This window comes from Ptychodera flava (genome assembly GCF_041260155.1).
Source record: "Ptychodera flava strain L36383 chromosome 23 unlocalized genomic scaffold, AS_Pfla_20210202 Scaffold_23__1_contigs__length_28996876_pilon, whole genome shotgun sequence".
In the NCBI taxonomy this organism is placed as follows: Eukaryota; Metazoa; Hemichordata; class Enteropneusta; family Ptychoderidae; genus Ptychodera; species Ptychodera flava.
Window position 1 is genome coordinate 26,426,384 of NW_027248277.1, and position 17,838 is coordinate 26,444,221.

Here is a 17,838-nt window from a genome sequence, read left to right on the forward strand (position 1 = left end):
AGGTTTTTGTAATTTTCAACATTCACTCTCACTCGTCATCATTCAGGACTCGAAAAGTCGTCTCACAAGTGTTAAAATCCTAAGCATGAGGACCGGCAGTTGCAGGGTAAGAGCACAGTTACGAGTGGAGTGATACGTAGCGGTAAGAGTAACGAACTCGAGGCGTACGCTGCACAATTACGTACTGCTTACCTGATCGCTAAACGTGACCTTCCATGCACGCGATGTATTCACTGACATCATTCATCTGCAGAATCTGAACGGCTTAGACATTGAATATTACAAACGTCCTCAGATAGTTATGGAGTTTGAAGAGTGTATTCAACGTGCGATCGAGAAGTCCCTGATTGATAGTATACATGCAAGTGACGTCATCGGTATAATGTTGGATGAGACTTGTGTTGTGACATTTCATTCATAAGAAACTTGCAATATATGTTCGATATATTCAGAATGGCGAGGCGAATTTTTCTTTCCTCTGTAACCAGCAAATTACAGATGCCACTGCTGCAGAGATTGAAAACGCCTTGATTGAATTTTTGACTAGGAAAGAAATCTGTGACGCAGCCGTGGACAAAATATATGGACTAGGAACAGACGGGGCGGCCGTAATGACTGGCCGTTGAACGGGTTGGGTGCAAAATTAAAAGCCAGAAATCCCAACCTTGTTCAAGTGCATTGTGTTGCACATTGATTGAATCTTGCTGCTTCCCAAGCAGGCAGAGATATTGAATATTGCAAAGAATATCATAATATAATCCATTCATTGTATAAATACTTCATTGACTCCAGTGTGAGATATGACAAACTTAGGGAAATTCAAACTCTGTTGAATGGGAAAACAAAACAAATTACTGAGGCTACATCTGTTCGCTGGCTGTCGGTCGAATCAGCTGTCAAGATGGTTTTCATCAGTTTTGAGCCAATTGCCTTGGCACTTGCAAGTGACAAAAAGGGGAAAGGCTGATGAGCTGTTGAAATTTATCTCTAATTCATTGTGTCTGCTATTCACTGCCTTATTGATTGATGTTCTTACTGTCATTGGAATTTTGAGCCTTACATTTCAGAAAGATTCTGTCACCTCTTATATCAAAAAAAGTGTTCAGTCTACTAGGGACACATTGAATACAATGACTAATGATTCACACACTGTCAGAGAACGTCTTTAATGATTTGGGTGATGTTCCTGGCAATGGTCAGAAAAACACATACAAAAACATTCAAAATACTGACAATCAGCCACTCAGACAGAGGTTCTGTGATGCAAGAGAAAATTATATCAACAAACTGATGCAGAATTTAGATAGCAGATTTCCAGATGATGAGATGAATATTCTGGAGTGTTTTGATGTGATTCTCAACCCACACAGATATCCTGAAAATGTGGCCAACCTACCTGACTATGGGGTCAACCAGCTTGATCAACTGTTGATTCATTATAACAATACACCAGGTATTGATGCTGATAGAGCTAGGGCACACTTCCTTGTTTACAAATACTTCACAAGATCTCATAGGGAGGCACTGAATTTTGATATGTATATCAAGCTGTTGCTAACTGATTTTACAGAGGAGTATCCTGATTTTGCCATCCTAGCTAAAATTGCTCTTGTCATACCAGTGTCCTCTGCCCCATGTGAAAGGGGCTTTCAGTACAAAATGCCATCAAACAGAGGGCACGAAATAGACTCAATCCTCAAAGGCTTAATAGACTAATGTTCATCAAACTGGTTGGCCCCACCATAGATGATTTTGACTTCATGAACACTGCTACTGTAGGTTATTTGCTAAAGGAGCTGCTGGCAGAGTGTGAACTCAAACCTACTGGACTTGCTAGGTGTATGCCATTTCAGAGTATGAAATTACTTACCTTCTTGTCAATTTGACAAATTTGAATATTTGTTCAAATTTCACGTTGTGAACTTGTCATTAAAGTTATGAGATAATATCATGAATAATGTTCTTTGAATTGATCAATGAGGGCCCTCAGTATGAACTAGAATTTTCATGTAGGAATTATTTTAAGAAATATGCAACTATTTGCTGTGTGTTTTAATACTAATTGAACACAGTGAAGACCATGGCATTGATAACTATAAAACATTTTTGTGAAATAAATTGGGACCCCCATATTTTGATGTAGGACTCCCATTTTCTAACACCAGGAGTCCCAGGGACTCTCAAAAGTTAAAAGTGATGTAAAACCCTGGATAAATAATTGAATTTCTTACTTTTTTATTTCGTTTGTTAATGAAAAGTCATTGAATATTTTTAGATGCTTTAAAAATTTCAAAACCGCTAAAAGCGACTATTTGGCCAAAATTCAAACGAAAACAGGAAAACCAAGCTCGAATCATGGGCTATTTCTCTATGAATACTCTCAGTCTCTGTAAGCTTACGCATGTTACTCTCGCCGATGCACGATATTTTGCATCGAATTTTTCACTCATTTTCGTTGGTATGACTTTGAAACTCCAGGAAGCGATTGAGAAGAAAGGGTTACCTTGAATTATTGAGTTTTTTGCTGATAATTTGCCAAATTAAATGAGAAAAAACACTACGCAAATTTCCACACGCCTTTCATGTTCGTGTGGTACAACATGTGATCATGGAGGTAGTAGGAGACTGAGGTTTCTTGCACGGTCGTGCCGATGAAATGGGAAGCTGAAATTTTCGCTCGTAATTTTACAAACGAAATCGTAAATCCACTGAACTCAAAACTTCGTATTTTTTTGACATATTTGAAACCCATGAGGAACGTAATTCATTCTCCCCTGCACAGTAAAAAGGAGATCGAAACGACATGCATGTCAGGACCAAACGCACGCATGATATTGTCCGTCAACATCCATAAATCTCGTAATTTACACTGACAGAACAAAAACAATATGATCGAGCATGGACGTTCTAACGTAAATGCATCATCGTCTATCGCATTTTCATGTAAGCCAATACACTCACACGTACGCTAAAGTTCAATTATAATGTCAATTCAACACGATCTGGTATTTTCGCTGATAGTGAGTGTGCAACGTGAATGGTATGCCATGGAGGTATGCTCTGGTCGTTAAATAACACTGATCACGTGGTGTGACAAAATAGTTTTATGGAAGTTGTTGACGGAAATGATGTCAATTTCGCCTCTCCCAACTCTATAAGCTTCCTCAGTTACGTAACTTCGTCGCTAAAAACCAAGTTATAATGTGCATCAAACTATTGTTTTCAACCACTTCTAGTTCTGCAGTCATATTCAATTTTTACTACGGCCCTATGGGATTCGCACACACACACACATTTACGGCAACATCACCTTGCTACTAGTCAGCGCACTAAACCACTTGGCCCCTCGATCCAACTCTAAAAAGAGTTGGTCGACACACCCAGTTAGATGTTACAATTTAGAACGCATACCAACAACACAATGTGCGTTGAGCAGACGACACACAGACACGCACACACACAAACAAACATAAAAGCAAGAAGCTTTTAACTGAGCTATCAGACAAACATCTTCTTTCTTTCTGTTAAACACATGATGTAATGCAGTAGCTGGCAAGAATCCCCATAAAAGAAAAATGCGCATGAAATTGATTTTATCATGATGATGTGTGTGTTTTTTAACAATTCAAACCTGTAACCAGTTAAATAATTTTGCCACAAACCATTATAGGAGACGTCCAGCGATCTTAATTTTAGAATGAATGTATACCTTTCTGCCTTGGTGACTTTGCTTTGCGTTCTTCGCTCACACATTGACCCCTATTGAAACTCAGTGTCCCCCTATTTTAACAATCACGGGACAGTGTCCAACCTTTACAATTCCTGGGCAAAACACTGAGTACGATACATATAGGGACGGCCAATGTTTGTTGGGCATAAAGATTGGGGAGAGTCACTTTTCTCAGCATCATTTTGAAAAACTCGCCCTCCCTCCCTATAATTTTTTCCAGTCCCTTACCGGCCAGCACATGTTGAATTCGTGAACACACATATTGCAGGTAACCACTTCATGCATACAAGGGCTTTAAACGCTGATTTAACAGAAGATGAATCTATAAAGTGAATTAGAGTGAAAACTCTAATTGTGACTCGTGAATTTTGGCTCGCGGCACGTTAGCGCTGATCACAAATGACGTCACTGCTCTCTCATTAATATGCATAAATAGACATTTGTCCGCATTTTCCTCATAAACGACGAAAATAAAATCTGCGAGTGTTAGAATGGCTATTTAGCATCACACCTTATTCGTATGAATTGATGACTGAGACTACAAGCTGCAACAACAGCCGCGCATACAACGACAAAATTTGTCCGAATTTCAGCATATTCGTCCGCAAGTCGCGCGCGTACATCTATATTTAGTAGCAAACCCGAAATTACCCCTTTATTGGGACACAGTTGCCCTCGCCATGTATCGAACCACAGGTGACTTGCTCCAAGTCTGTGGGCATTTAATTATCAAAACAGAACAAACTGAAGGAAAGAACTTCGGCAGACGGCTAGGTGGTAGCTGGTACTTTGGTCGCGCGTGGAGAGTGAAAACTTTAAAAGCCTAATTGGCCCAACTGCTCAGTGCTCCGCTGAAGTGCCGAGAACAAGCCAGGCGACTAGCGACTGGGGCCTGTCTTCGACCGACAACCTCAGGCAAAACTCAACCTACTGTACTGCAAGTATTGAGCGATCATAGCGTACACTCTTAACAAAATAACAGCCTGAAAAACTGTAAGCAAACTGTCATAAATGAGCTGAAAGGGGACTCACATACATTAAGCTTGTCCGGTATCCATTTTTGGTTACCGCGCCGACATCTTGGACACGTCTCAGCAATATGGCACCTTGCAGACGATGACAAGGACCAGGGAGAACACATCTCCGAAAGTGGGACATGTGAATAATGACGAACTCAATCATCGCTGGTCGTGTACATTACTATGCATCACAATAGATGAATACTCCTTGGAATATGTGAACGCTGCTGGCTGTCCATCACAACGACTGCAGACAGACGTCGACTGATATGATATTCACAGCGCGCAGTCTTGATCACGTGACCAAGTTAATAGTTGCCATGACACACGGACGCGTTCATCGTGTCTGTGTGTGTGATGACATATCAATTATTGAAGTGATTCTGACAGACTGTGATAAAGTGGTGGACATGTACACAGTCAGTTAGTGGTTCGATACACGGCTAGGCCTGCTGTATGCCAATTTTTCTAATGCATAAACGTATATCGGCCCTGCGACTGAGAATTCAATGTCACTCCACTGAGGGCTCGCAACGAATACACTGATACATCTGGGGTCGGACGAATTGCATTAGGAAATAGAAACACCGAAATTTGAATAACCAACCAACCCCCCGCCCACCATCATGAGATTTGACGTCATGTGCAACTCACTGAAATTTTAACAGACCCCCCCAAAACACACACACACACACACACACACACACACACACACAAAAAATTTGAATAGTTAAACACCAATAGGCCTACATGTAGGCCCCATTTGTATAATTTTCACCAATACCTGATAAAGGAAAGACATTTCAACTCCTGGTATTAATATCCTGATAGATTATCATCAGTTGCCTTTTGATGGTTGAAAAAGGTGAAACCAACGGAATGAAATTCAAAGTCACAACAAAATGTAAATATAAATATCATCCTATAGGCCTAACCAATATCAAACCGATTATACCGGTAGGTATGGTTAAATAACATAGTGGTTATTAATTACACGTTTTCACATTTTGAGTGCATCAGCAGCTAATATCATACATATTGAATTTACGCATACTGTACGTTTGTCATTTTGTATGGTTTCATGTAAATAAATATTTATTGTTCTCTTAAAGTATTTATTTGCTGTATATTAGAGATTTATAAGAGTAAAAAATACATTATCAAATAAACATTTAGGTATGCATATGAAATGCATGTTATGCATTTTTTTATTTATTATGTCAAAACTTTGTTGTTGCAATATTGTGTTTATCAAAAGATTACCAAAATGTGTGTCAAAGTGGACAAAAAACAAGACAAAGAAAGCACAAAATTAATGTAAAGATTAAATTTACATTTCGTTGAAAGATACAAGAAATCTCTATCGCTTAGGTATTGTTATATATACAACGTACAGTATATATATATATATATATATATATATATATATATATATACATAGCGGATGAATAAAATTGCACACGTCTACTGATCTGCTTGTATATTTTCTGTTTATTCTGTTGGTAATTTTGATACAACGTTTCGTCCTAAAAGTAGGACTTCATCAGGTTGAAGATGTCTACAAGGGAGAATACAGACAAATACAGAACAGTGTAAGGACAAAATTACACTGTTCTGTATTTGTCTGTATTCTCCCTTGTAGACATCTTCAACCTGATGAAGTCCTACTTTTAGGACGAAACGTTGTATCAAAATTACCAACAGAATAAACAGAAAATATACAAGCAGATCAGTAGACGTGTGCAATTTTATTCATCCGCTATTACCAAACCACGCTACGAACAACACTGGGAGCTATCTGTACATCTCAAGTATACGTATATATATACAGTGTTCTCCCTGAATAAGGTAACAGGGGCGTGGCGCCCTCTTGTAAATTCCGAGCGCCCCCTTGCCAGAAATGAAAAAGATTTATTTTTTTGAAAAATAAAACAATAAAATGTACGGGAAAAAAGTTGACAGTGATTTACAAGCAAAATGCGAGCGTGAGCGTCGATCCTGCAGACTGCAAACGTAATTCTCATCGATCTTGCAAATCTCGCGAGTTTGTGATGTCATCCGAGATCATAAGCCCATGTGCAACTCATCGAAGGCAGCCATATTTGCATGGCTCAGTCCGTAACGTTACGTTAGCCACGGTCCTATAGGGACCGTGCATTAGGTAACCGACTTAGCTGAGTAAACATGGCAAGGAGCTGGAGGGTAACCAAGGACAGCAGAGTACACTGAAGTTTTTGTAGGAGGTTAGAATTTCGTTTGTGTATTCCTTCCCAAAGCAAAACAACCTAATTTTAGGCTCGGTCGGACGTGTATCAGGATGAGAACACGTGAGTGTTATGGTGCTAATTTTGACATCGATGAATAAATGTATGTTTCTAGACTCGCTATGTTTTCGTTTTCAAAAAATGTAATCTTCATTGAAATCCGTGAACTGTAATAAAAGTTATGGAACACTGTTTCAGATCTCTTTTCCTTTGTGTTTTTTATACGAAAAAAATCTGAAAACTGCTCCCCAAGCCTGAGTTTTATGGTCACCGTGATCATTTTGACATCGATGAATAAATGTATGTCTCTCGCTATGTTTTCGTTTTCAAAAATGTAATCTTCATAATTGAAATCAGCGAACTGTAATAAAAGTTATGAAACACTGTCTCAGATCTCCTTTCCTTTGAATTTTTTATACGAAAAAAATCTGGAAAAAATACTCCCAAAGTGCCACCAAATAACACCATTTTAATCTCTGTTTTTCAAAAGCTCCAACGGCAGGAGGGGGGACACCCCCCTCCTGACCTCCCCCCGCGACCGCTTGCGCGGTCGCTTGTGGTGCTTCGCACCACGTCTTCGCCCTCTTCTAAAAATTCCTGGGGAGAAACTGTATATATATATAATATATATATATATATATATATATATATATATATATATATATATATATATATATATATATACAGGGTTTTACATCACTTTTTACTTTTGAGAGTCCCTGGGACCCCTGGTGTTAGAAAATGGGAGTCCTACATCAAAATATGGGGGTCCCAATTTATTTCAAAAGAATATTTTATTGTTTATCCATGCCATGGTTTTCACTGTGTTCAATTAGTATTATAACACACGGCAAATGGTTGCACATTTCTTAAAATAATTCTTACATGAAAATTCTAGTTCATACTCTGCGGGCCCTCATTGATCAATTCAAAGAACACTATTCATAATTGAAATTATCTCATAACTTTAATGACAAGTTCACAACATTGTGAAATTTGAAAAAGTATTCAAATTTGTCAAATTGACAGAAGGTAAGTAATTTCATACTCTGAAATGGCATCACCTAGCAAGTCCAGTAGGTTTAGTTCACACACTGCCAGCAGCTCCTTCAGCAAATAACCTAGCAGTGTTCATGAAGTCAAAATCATCTATGATGGGGCCAACCAGTTTGATGAACATTAATCTATTAAGCCTTTGAGGATTGAGTCTATTTCATGCCCTCTGTTTGATGGCATTTTGTACTGAAAAGCCCCTCTCACATGGGGCAGAGGACACTGGTATGACAAGAGCAATTTTAGCAAGAATGGCAAAATCAGGATACTCCTCTGTAAAATCAGTTAGCAACAGCTTGATATACATATCAAAATTCAGTGCGTCCCTATGAGATCTTGTGAAGTGTTTGTAAACAAGAAAGTGTGCCCTAGCTCTATTAGCATCAATACCTGGTGTATTGTTATAATGATTCAACAGTTGATCAAGCTGGTTGACCCCATAGTCAGGTAGGTTGGCCAAATTTTCAGGATATCTGTGTGGGTTGAGAATCACATCAAAACATTCCAGAATATTCATCTCATCATCTGGAAATCTGCAATCTAAATTCTGCAGCAGTTTGTTGATATAATTTTCTCGTACACTACAGAACCTGTCTGAGTGGCTGATTGTCAGTGATTTGAATGTTTTTGTATGTGTTTTTCTGACCATTGCCAGGAACATCACCCAAATCATTAAAACTTCTTTGACAGTGTGTGAATCATTAGTCATTGTATTCAATGTGTCCCTAGTAGACTGAACACTTTTTTTGATATGGGATAGGTTGACAGAATCTTTCTGAAATGTAATTCTCAAAATTCCAATCACAGTAAGGATATCAATCAATAAGGCAGTGAATAGCAGAAACAATGAATTGGAGACAAATTTCACAACCCATCAGCCCTTTCCCCCTTTTTTGTCACTTGCAAGTGCCAAGGCAATTGGCTAAAAACTGATGAAAATCATCTTTACAGCTGATTCAACCGACAGCCAGCGAACAGATGTAGGCTCAGTAATTTGTTTTGCCTTCCCATTCAACAGAGTTTGAATTTCTCTAAGTTTGTCATATCTCACACTAGAGTCATTAAAGTATTTATACAATGAATGGATTATATTATGTTATTCTTTGCAATATTCAATATCTCTGCCTGCTTGAGAAGCAGCAAGATTCAATCGATGTGCAACACAGTGCACTTGAACAAGGTTGAGATTTCTGGCTTTTAATTTTGCACCCAACCCGTTCAAACGACCGGTCATTACGGCCGCCCCGTCTGTTCCTAGTCCATATGTTTTGTCTACGGCCGCGTCACAGATTTCTTTCCTAGTCAAAAATTCAATCAAGGCGTTTTCGATCCCTGCAGCAGTGGCATCTGTAATTTGCTGGTTACCGAGGAAAGAAACATTCGCCTCGCCATTCTGAATATATCGAACATATATGGCAAGTTTCTTATGAACGGTTATCAACTTATGTCACAAGTCTCATCCAACATGATACCGATGAAATCACTTGCATGTATGCTATCAATCAGGGACTTCTCGATCACACGTTGAATACACAAACTCCATAACTATCTGAGGATGTTTGTAATATTCAATGTCTAAGCCGTTCAGATTCTGTAGATGCATGATGTCAGTGAATACATCGCATGGAAGGTCACGTTTAGCGATCAGATAAACAGTACGTAATTGTGCAGCGTACGCCTCGAGTTCGTTACTCTTACCCTGCACCTGCCGGTCCTCTGCAGATTTGCGAGTAAGATTTGCGAGTAGTAAATTGTGACCTCAAGCTTAGGATTTTAACACTTGTGAGATGACTTTTTGAGTCCTGATGACGAGTGAGAGTTGAATGTTGAAAATTAGAACAACCTTCCGTGGACGGGCATGTAACATTCGCTTTCAAACATACATCGCATTCCATGACGTTCGCTCTTCCGAATATCGAAGCCGTTTAAATCTATCGAGCCAACTTCTGTTGAATGTTCGTAATTTTGCTGACTTGGTCGGGGGACCTGATGTATCAGTATCGCATGGCGTAGCTGCTGTTTCGGCCTCGACCAAACCTGCATAGTGCTGGTTGCTGCAGCCGCCGAAAAACTTTCGCAGATCGGCTTGTTTTTTGGGTGTTTGACACGACCCCCCATGATGCATAAATATGTGTTAATCGCCGCAAACCTGAAATCGACCAATTAAAAATCAGTTTACATTTTGAAAGTCACTTTTTACCGTATTGAAATTTGTTTCCGCGGGTACCATTGGTCATCAAACAGTGGAGGCCAATGCACTACGGAGCATTCCATTAAAGTAAGGGGTCGGTAAGGTTTACTGGGATGTGTTTTACGTGTTCAGCAACTTCGCGATGTATACACCAGCAACAGATATTTCTGCGTCCGAAGGGACGCGTAGTTTACTTTTTGAGGGGTCCTGCGTCCGGTTTTATGCGTAAAGGACGCAGAAATGCGCGTCATGTAAAACCCTGTATATATATATATATATATATAAATTGCACCATGTTTTAATCTATTGTTTTTCATTTTTTTCTATTATTTTCTGAATCATTGATTACGACACTAAGTACTCATTACATTTCCTAAAAAAGGGTGCAGAGCACTTCCCCTCGGCCCCTTGCACACCCACACGATGCCCTGGTATTTTTTACAAGTTTTTTTTTTACTTTTTAATTTCAATTAAGAATTCATTAGAGACGATCTTCTATTTTACAACATCTCTGTCCTCTAATTTAATGTCATCCTGCCTGTGCTCACATAGAGTACTACTACTTATTATGTAATCCGATACAATGACAGAACATGTCTGTGTCTTATACAGGACGGATTGATCATCGTCGTACACCACGCGCCTCTTTACGGCTTAACAGCCAGTAGGTCAGCGGAGCGGAAATTATTGCTCTGGCTCGCGAGAATGGGATTGATTTATACGCTGACTTCACTATTGAAATTTGCGAAGTTCTTACTTTTTGCACAGTCGCTCGAGAGCTATTCAGCTCTGGACTATTCGCCCCATAGACGAGTGTACATAAGCGAGAAACAACCCAAGTCTGAAAACAGAATGGCTATTTCAGACGATGGGGACAATGGCCGTCAACTCGGGGAAGCACGCACTTCTACTTGCTCTTCAAGTTTTGGCAATACTCATTAGTTTGAAGTCTGCCATTTCCGTCAACACCCATAATCCAGCAAGTAAGTCTCATATCCTCCCTAGTCCAACAACCAGGACAGTAATCTCCTGGTGAACCGATGGTCAACACTGAACATTTGTCTCAGCAAAACCCAGCGGTCGCGTGACGAAACAAAATGGAGGACTGCCGCAGTGACAAGGAGCGAACATGCATTGTCTCATTTAACCTTTATCATTATCATGCTGTCTGGAGACATTTCCCCCAACCCTGGTCCTATTGACTCTACTATATCACTGGTAATACTTCTGCTCTTAGCTTGTTTTATCAAAACTGTACCAGCATAAAAGGCAAATTACGCGATTTCCAATTGCATTTTGCCGGCGGCAGCTATGATTTCATCACCGTATCGGAGTCATGGCTGGACAGTAGTATATGCGATGCAGAAGTCCTTCCAGATTGCGGGTATAATATATTTCGACGGGACAGGAGTCGGCACCTACAGCGACGGCGAAGAAAAAACATGGAGGTGGAGTTATGATTGCAGTGAAGGATATTTACAAGGCTCGCCGCCGATACGAGTTTGAAACAGATCTAGAAATTGCGTGGGTGCAGGTATATATGAAAAGCTGTAGTATATTTATTGGTTGTGTTTATATCCCAACATGGGCCAATATGAATACATGGGAGCAGTTTGAATTATCCCTTGAATCAGTGTACACTTGCATCAACAACGACAAAGACTGCGTATTTCTATGTGGTGATTTCAATCGCCGCGACATTGAATGGTCTATTGTTCAAAATGCAGTGCGGCCATCGTCGTGGAATGAACACCTGTCGGACAGATGCATCGAAATAATTAACGAGTTTGGTTTGACACAAGTCAACGCACACAGAACTTGCAATGATCACGTCTTAGACTTGGTGTTTTCTTTCGGTGGTTCATGTACAGCATCCGTCACCGAAAAGTCTGTTAAATCTAATCATGACGCTCTTCACTGTGAACTTAAAATTGTCGGTAAGCGTCACATACTTCTGTGTGAAAGATCTGTGTATAATTTTCGAAAAGCTGACTTTGTACACCTGAAGTCACTTTTGTCATGTATTCCGTGGTCAACAATGCTTGACATTGAAGATCTCGATCAGTGTGTTAGATGTTTTTATGATATTTTAAATAGTGCAATTGATGAATGTGTCCCTAAAATAAAACTTAGAGGGCGCAAATTTCCTCCCTGGTTCGATGCGGATCTAATTTCTCTATTGAAGGAGAAGGCAGATGCCCATCGTAGATTTAAAAAGTTTGGTAATCCTGCAGACTATGAACTTTTTTCCCAGCTAAGGTCAGAATTTAAAAAGTTGAAAAACATCAAATATTGTGAGTATGTAGAGGAAATCGAATTATCCTCACAACATAATCCCAAACGTTTCTGGGTTTTGTTGCTAATAAATCGAAATCTAGTTCTATTCCAAAGGTTATGAAACATACTGATTCCGTGTTTGATTCACCGATTTTAATTGCTGAAGGTTTTAACGATTTCTTCGAATCTGTTTTTAGTAAACCTGATGAGTCGAATTTACCTGATGTAACTACTATAAAAGATGACGTCTTGTGCAATATTCATGCACGTTACGATGACGTAATGACATTACTACTTTCCACTGATGTAAACAAAGCTTCTGGAGTTGATAATGTATCTGGTGTAATTTTAAAAAGTGCGCTGAGGAACTTGCTTTTCCTCTCACTTATATTTATAATAAATCCCTTTCATCCGGAATCTTTCCGACGTTTTTTAAGCGTAGCAATGTGGTGCCAATCTTTAAAAAAGGTAATAAGCAGGATATTAGAAACTACAGACCTGTTTCACTGTTACCTTTATTTAGTAAAGTCTTCGAGAAGATCGTTTTTAAGAGTTTATATGGCCATGTTGCTAACGTTATCTCTGATGATCAACACGGTTTTGTTCTTGGGAGAAGCGTCGAGACGAATCTAGCCACTTACACAGACTTTATCTCAACAGCGTTCAACAATAAATTACAACTGATTCAATTTATCTTGATTTCAGTAAAGCTTTCGATTCCATTTCTCATAAACTACTCATTCACAAACTTTCTTCTTTCGGTTATACCGGAAATTGCATTAAGTGGCTTGAGTCGTATCTGTCTGATCGCTCCCAGAGAACTGTCATTGAGGGAAGTTTTTCCAAATGGTGCCCAGTTGTATCTGGTGTACCCCAAGGTTCTATTATTGGTCCCCTGCTTTTTATTTTATACATAAATGATTTGTCAACATGTGCTCGGTCATCAAATGTTATTTTATATGCAGATGATTCGAAGCTTTATAAAACTATCCAGTCAATTTCTGATTGCGCATTGTTGCAAGATGATCTTGACAGGGTTGTCCGTTGGTGTTCAACATGGAAGCTTAAGTTAAATATTGACAAATGTGGCTTCATTAGTTTTACTAATAAGACTAAGATGATTCTTTTTAATTACTCAATTAATACAACTCCAATCACACGTTTTTACGTCAATCAAGGACCTTGGTGTCATACTTTGTGGCTCCATGGATTTTTCCGAGCACATTGATACTGTCGTCAAGAAAGCAATGCGCAATCTAGGTTTCTTAAAACGCAATTGTCAAGATTTCCATAATGTAAAGTCGGTGAAGGCCTTGTACATTTCTTTGGTACGGAGCTGCCTCGATTTCTGTTCTGTTATATGGAATCCATGGCAAAAGAACCTAGTTGATAAAGTTGAACGTGTTCAAAGAAATTTATCAGATACTTATGCTTTAAACAAAACATACCTTACTGTTCTTCAGAGTATAGAAAATTATGCACATTTTTAAACTACCTCCCCTTTTTAATCGTAGAAAAGTTTCTGATCTCTGTTTTTTATACAAATGTATTCATTCTGTGGTTAACAGTTCTTATTTAACACAAATCCCACTGAATGTTCAACGAACTTTGAGGTTTAACTGTCCGTTTCGGGTACCAGCAACCAGAATTAAGTTCGCAAGTACTCTTTCATTCCACGTGCTCTGTCCACTTTTAACGAAATTGCAAAATATACTCCAAATATTGATATTTTTGACAGATTTAGTCTTTTTAAAAATAGTGTAAAGAATTATTTTTATACATGATCTCATTTTTGAATCGCAATTGTCTGTTTTTATTGTATATATTGTTTTTATTGTTTATTTTGTGTGATTGTGCTTGTATTTCTTTTTATGTCGAGCGGAGCCTGTAATTGGGATTTTATTCCTGTTGGTCTTCCGAATAAATAAATAAATAAATAAATAAATAAATAAATAAAATAAATAAAAACCACGCCATGTCACATTCCGTGTCCTATTTCACTGTGAAAATTAGCAAGTTCATCTATCATGTAACCGTCGATCGTTCCCTAGCATTCTCAAAATTCATACCTGGTACTTAATTTGCTTCAAAAACGCTCGTTTTGTGTGATTTTCGGCCGAATTCGACGGACACATCGCCAAAACATAAGCGTGAGCAACATTCCGGTCACCTCACAGTGAACGTTGGGCACCTCCACTTTACTGACGTTAACGCAGCGTACCCATGAGGGGTGACTGGAAGGTTGTTCACGCCTTATGTTTTGGCGAGGTGTCTTCTGAACTCGGCCTAAAATCACACAAATATTCATACCTGATACTTTATCTGCTTACAAAATGCTCATTTTCAAGTGATTTCGCCTGAGGTCGAGAGACACCTCGCCAAAACATAAGCGTGAGTAACATTCCAGTCACCCCTCATGGGTAGGCGGCGCCAACGTCAGTAAAGTGGAGGTGCCCAGAGGTGACCGGAATGGTTGCTCACGCTTATGTTTTGGCGATGTGTCCGCCGAATTCAGCCGAAAATCACACAAAACGAGCGTTTTTTAAGCAATTAAGTACCAGGTATGAATTTTGAGAATGCTAGGGAACGATCGACGGTTACATGATAGATGAACTTGCTAATTTTCACAGTGAAATCGGACACGGAATGTGACATGGCGTGGTTTTTATAGCCATTCTGTTTCCAGACTTGGGTTGTTTCTCGCTTATGTACACTCGTCTATGGGGCGAATAGTCCCAGAGCTGAATAGCTCTCGAGCGACTGTGCTTTTGTCAGGGAAAATGGTATGTTTTGTGGTCGTATATTTATAGCTTTTTCGACTCCTACCATTCTAGATCACTGAAAATAAGATCACTGAAATAAGTCCTTGTCAACTCGACTGCAATGCTTCACATTGCCACATATGCTTGTTCAGCAGGTCTGACAAACCAAAAGACCAAAGTCCACATTCTTTCATTTTAATTGTGACCAGTAACTTGAGTAAGCAAAATTGTTTGTTCCTCTTTTAAACTCTGTGACATCGCCTACGAAAGTTACAGAAACATTAGTTCAAATGTTGAGCTCATTTTCAATGTCATTATAAGTTTGTAGTGTGGGACGAGCGAGGAAGACACTAGAAGCATGTACTCATTTTATACAATGGCTACTATAGTCTACACGGACAGACCGACAAGGCGTGAATGGGGGTGGACCCTTTGATATCTTTGGGGGTCTGGAAGATTGATGAGGTAGCATTATTTCTATACCTGGTCCATTGTACATTTTTTCCCACTCTCCCATTTTATTTTCAAGCCTTCTCTGGCTGATTTGTTGACATTTGCTTGGAATCTTCTTTTTCGAAAATCTTCCAGACCCCCGGGATATCAAACAGTCCACACCTTAGTCAACAATCCCTTGTTATCTGACGTCACTAGTGCCTGCCTATATACCACAAACTTGTGTAAATTCTCGATGCATATATCAGATTCAACTATTCATGCACCGAACACATTGTTTCAAATAAGCCTCTACCATGCAAATTTGTTGCCTTCACGAGGCTGTGAGAGAGCGTAGCAACACAGTAACCCACCTCTCAATATTTGTCCCAAGCTGCACTAGGACGCCATCACTGTGGTGTTGGTTTGTTGGCCTGGGTCTGCTCTGCTGATTTAACACAAGCACAGTCGATGTTACATTGCACTGGTTGCCTCTGTGGAGGGACCGTGCCGTCAATAAGATATCCACTTAATCCTACAAAGTGTCTTTCAGTAAATTTCCATCAGCATACACAACTTAAACCGGAATACTCTGTAGTACATGGTGAGTCAATGTAGTCAGATTGATAATGGAATTTGGTTAATTATTAATATTTAACCACAAATAAACTGGGCGGCTGTCGAGGAACCATTTCGTCGCATGACCTTAGCTGACCCCTTGCAACGTTATTCAAACACTGAGGACAACAATAGTTCTTTATTGTTCAGGTTCTCAAGGATTATTACTGTTTTCCTGATCGACTTTAATAGATGGCCATTCATAGTCAATCTCATAGCCCTTTGATCAATTGGTTTTTTAAAAGAAAATTTATTCCAACCTGAATACACTAAAATCTACTGAACTTTAAGTAATAATGTAAAAGTACAAAATGTTAGTTTTGAAAAGTAGTCATTTAGCTTGAAAGCAGAGCAAATATAAGTAAAATGGCACCATTATTTGAATGCGTTCATGTCCTTTACCGATAAAGGCAACGTAGGTATACTGGTCACCTCTATTTTCCTACAAAATCACGACAAGCCCGAGTTACCCAGACTGCACTTGTGGGCTCTCGTCTGGACGCGTACGCCCGGATGAGAACAGTAAGCCCAGTCTGCGTAACTGGAACCGAGGGTAACCCTCAGGTCGCAACGCAATTTGGCCGGCTTCACACAAGCACCCGTGCGCTGGGTAGTCTGCTAGATCGATCGATTTTATGCTCGTTACATATCGATATTGTACTCGATCTGCCCGCTACTGCAACCTAAATACTCAGTGGCGGGCAGATTGAGCCTGAGTACGGTATTGAGAGATCGAGCACAGAATCGAACGCGCAGCAGATCCATGCAGCTCACGGGCACCTGTTTAGCTTCACCAGCTCCCTGAGTTTAGTCCGGATGAAATGAGAGCACTTGTATGGCCTGAGTCGGCTTAACCGGGCCACCGGAGGGCGGTGAGAGGGGCCATTCAATGCATTGACTGAAATAGAAACATAAGAGGAATTCGACCGCTCGGCGCATATTTTTCTGACGTGTCCTACGAAATCACAGAACGAACAACAAACTACATTTAAGATATCAGAGGGACACGTTCCGAAAATATTCTACTTCCCGTTGACAAGCTTATATACTTTGCGACAACCAGTGCATCACGCATCGAAAACAAAACTAACGTTTACTTCACGATATCGATTCGTTGCAACACAAGCTTTACTGTGTCATAATTCATTGAGTATACACAGAAAAGCACTGATACATCGACAGAATAAACACTGAACATAAAAGACCGCATAAACAAATAAAAACTGTAATCCTTTGATGTCTTTGCGCGTGTACAGCTATTAGGCCCTAAATATGCTAAAAATTAATATTTGAGCATTAAATATTCTGAATATACAGGGCATCAGCTACGTTTAAAAGGACATTCCTATACACACCTTTTATCGAAGTACAAAAGACACTAATTACAAATACCGATTATTCATATATAATCACAATGCACTATTTGTATATCCTATACCAACAGTATATCACTTATTGAGTTAAATGGATTATATCCACATATGTCACATTG

The 17,838-nt window shown here is 39.4% G+C and overlaps 1 long non-coding RNA gene across 1 annotated transcript in view; it reads right to left on the minus strand.

The window, feature by feature from the left end:
• The window catches only part of LOC139123506 (uncharacterized), a 119,048-nt gene extending 102,703 nt beyond the window's left edge, over positions 1–16,345 (minus strand). Inside the window, exon 1 of the long non-coding RNA XR_011549702.1 lies at positions 16,103–16,345. This is a non-coding gene — a long non-coding RNA (uncharacterized lncRNA). The remainder of the gene's footprint in view (positions 1–16,102) is intronic.
• Positions 16,346–17,838: the final 1,493 nt, after the last annotated feature.